The following is a 3610-nucleotide window of genomic DNA, read 5'->3' on the forward strand; positions in this document are numbered from 1 at the left end:
AAGCCGGTGATGTCAATCACAGCAGGTAAGATGTCAGTCACCTGAGTCATGCAGAGTTTGACCACATGAGACTCACCCCAGGACTTAAATGCAGTGAGTTCAAGGACTCACATGCTATGCTGCGTGGGCTCCTCCTTATGCCACACCTTGACCCCATTGCACCCTGGGCCTCCACACCATAAGCCAGAGTGCAGATCCCTGGGCACAGTAGGACACACCTAGGCTAGTTTCCACTCCCATGGATGTTCTTGTGGCCTTGTCAGAGCACTGTGACCACATCCCACATCTGAACAGCAAGCTAATCAACAGGATGCTCTAGGAGTCCATCCGTTTGTCTTCTTCAGAGACGCCATAATAGAGGGGGCAGAAATCCAGGCTTTAGGGAGCTACCACAGCCATGATTGTTCATTTGTCCCAGCCACTCCACCTTTGGCCAAGTTACAGCTCTGCCAGGCCCTGCCATGTTGTCTTCAAAATCTTTGTGTGTCAGTGATACTTGTATGAACTATGCTACACGTTGGCCTAGAGGCTGGGCTTTCCTCTTGCATTTCCAGCAAGACTACAGAGTTCCCGTGGGAGACTCTCATGGCTCTTCATGTTCTGGCAGCACAGTCTGCAGATGTCTCTAAGGTATTGGACATCAGACCCCACTGAGGAGTGAGAGGCTTTCAGTGGCTTATAGACCCAAGGACTGGGCATGATGGCCTTTATTGTGTGTTTGATAGCATGTATGCTCTGCTCCAAGTGTAGACAGACACTCCCCATGACTGTAGTCTATGCTTGGAGTGTGGGTACACACTCTCCATGCAAACAGCTGTCTATGCACACACAGATGCCATTTTCATGATTTAGACCTGTTATCTTTGATGTTTCTTTTAAAAGACAATCATATAAAGTTACTGTGATTTTGTGCTGGCTTTCTTTACCCAGCCCACAGATGAATATTGGAAGGAGACTCGAATCTGCGTGGGCTCCTCCTTATGCCCATACCCTGACCCCATTGCACACTTTTAGGCAGAGGCATGGCAGAGCGTGGCCTGTAATTGTCCTGTCCATTCCCTATGGATTGTGACCACAGTCTGCAGTTCTGCACAGCCTGGCATCCAAGGAAATTGGTAGAGTTCCCTACAATGTCTCCACAGGCCCAGAGGAAGGACATAAATAGAATTTTTATGAGACCCAAGTGGCTTCTCAGGGTCAGCCAATGCTCTTGGCTCCTTCTTGTCTCTGAAGACACAGGGCACAGGTCCTGACCTGCATGCACCTGTAGCTGCTGCACACACTAAGGATGACTTGTGCTGGCCTCTGATGCTTCTGGGAGTCCTGAAAACCACAATCCCTGGGCCAAGGGGACTAGTGAGGGACAAGTGAGCACAAGGCCCCTGCCTGCTCCATGGAGACCAGAAGCCCCAGCAGGGTTCTCACTGCTGTGTTCCCCAAGATAATGACAAGCACCTGTTACAGCAGGTCATGCTCTGGTGGGAAAGGCAGACAGGCACATCCAAGGCTGTTCTGTGGCCATGCTGGGCCTGCCTGCTCTTCAGGGGCATACTCTGCCATGCCACTCAGCATATCCCAAGCTGTGTCTGGAGTGCTTTGGTCTCACAGGAATGCTGTGTTCATGGAGACACTGACAAACTAAGGACCAAGACCCTGTCAAGTACCCATCCACACATGACTCCTGCCAGGAATCAGCAGTATGGGCAACCACGTAAACATGGAGACATGGATTATTTCTTCCTTGGGAGCACTTGTGAACCACAGGGTCAGGTGACAAGCTCTAGACCAGGAAAGGATCAGGAGGAGCAGAGTGACCTCACCTGAACTTGAGGAATAGGTAACCCATCAAGGGGAGTGACCACCCCTGGTTCACACAATTTAGGGACATATGTGGTGGGAAGAAGCTAAGTTGAGGCAGCCTGGACACATCCCAAGATAGCAGGTGATTGGGGGGGGGCGGTGTAGGCTTGCATGAAATGATGTGTGTGTGTGTGTGTGTGTGTGTGTGTGTGTGTGTGTGTGTGTGTGTGCCTGTGTATGTCTGTGGATGGGCCTATCCTGACACCAGACCTGACTGATGCCAGGCACCCACAGTTGGCACAGACACCACTTTACAATAGGGTTTTTGTTCCCAAAGGTTTTCTAATGGAAGGTAATATGAGTCTTGTACAGGGCTAATTCACCAGATTTTGTACGAAAGATGAAATCTGATCTTTAGAGATTGGAGTCTGAGCTAGCCTTGTGGACCCTCCTCTTCCCACTGTTCCCAGTCTGTTTCGTGTCACAATGTCCAGGGAATAGAACCCTCAGTTCTGCCAGCACCTCTGTGTGAGGCATTGCATCAGCTGACATCCAGAATGGTTCTCCCAACTCCACATGTTCTGGCCGAGGTCAAGATGCACACAAGAAGGCCAGGATGAGGAGGTACTGCCCCACCCAGCCAGACAGACTTTATCTACTCTAACAGATGTTAGGAGGAGGTGCAGATATGACTCACAAAAATACATCCACTATTGGGCTCAACTACCGAGAACCTGTGAGCAGCAGTGACATTCAAGTCTCCTCTCATCCAAGTAAAGGTACATCAAATACTTCTTTGGAGCCTGGGCAGTAAAGAAATCTTGAGGGCTCCATGAGTAGATAACATACCATGAACCATATCAGAGCCCATGGACTGTACCTGCTTGATGACCCTGGACCTCCTTGGCTAAGGTGAGGAGAGGAGACCCCAAACAGCCCTACACCAGTGCCTCAGAAACACTGTCAGACAGGATGGACCAGCCTCCACAACCTGAGTTGTGCAGTAAGGGTTCTTTTCCATTCCGTACAAAGATGTCTGGTTTGCAGAGTCTCAAATGGATCTGAGACATACTGCAAGGGAGGCTTTGTGTTGGGTGCAGTAGTTAAAACCAGGACATGAGAAGGGTAACTGCAGAGCTCTGATCTCGGAAATTCTGCAGTACCCAGTTTGGATTATTGGAGCCTAGGCAGGCCTTGCAGTCATAGACCTCCCTCTACTGCCCATGTCCCTTCATGACACCTTCTCCAGCATGCATCAGCTCCATATCCTGCCCAACATACCTTAGGGTCCCTGATAATTCCAGATACTTTAATGTTCTCCCAGGCTGCACTGTGGGCTCTTGTGTGCCTCACATTCATCCTAGAAGTTCTTGGGAGCCTCCATGCCATGGCATAGGATATCTTTGTGTCCACACTGAGCCGAGTGATTCCATCCAGTACAGGATTCTCTCCCTATTGTTGAATTTTGGCACTTATGTCTTTAGGAATGACTCTGCATGTGGTCAACACACACTACCCTGGAAGACCCGAGAGTTTAAGGACTGCCAACTTTCACTTAAGCAAACTTGTCCACAGACTGCGTGGGTCCCATCAGCTGAGAGTACCCTCCACATTGCGTGATGTGCAAACTTCTGCTTTTAAGTCATGATGGACTTAGGATCTAACCTGAGGACCATACACAAGGCACAGGTAGGTGATGTGTAAATGAGGCATGTTACTGGGTCAGGTCTTCAGTGCAGTGTCTTAAGCTGACAGGCTTTTGGGAGGGCATATGCTTCTCTATTAAATGAGCTGGCTCCTCTGAAGGCCT

The sequence above is a fragment of the Rattus norvegicus genome, chromosome 1 (assembly GCF_036323735.1).
Source record: "Rattus norvegicus strain BN/NHsdMcwi chromosome 1, GRCr8, whole genome shotgun sequence".
NCBI lineage: Eukaryota > Metazoa > Chordata > Mammalia > Rodentia > Muridae > Rattus > Rattus norvegicus.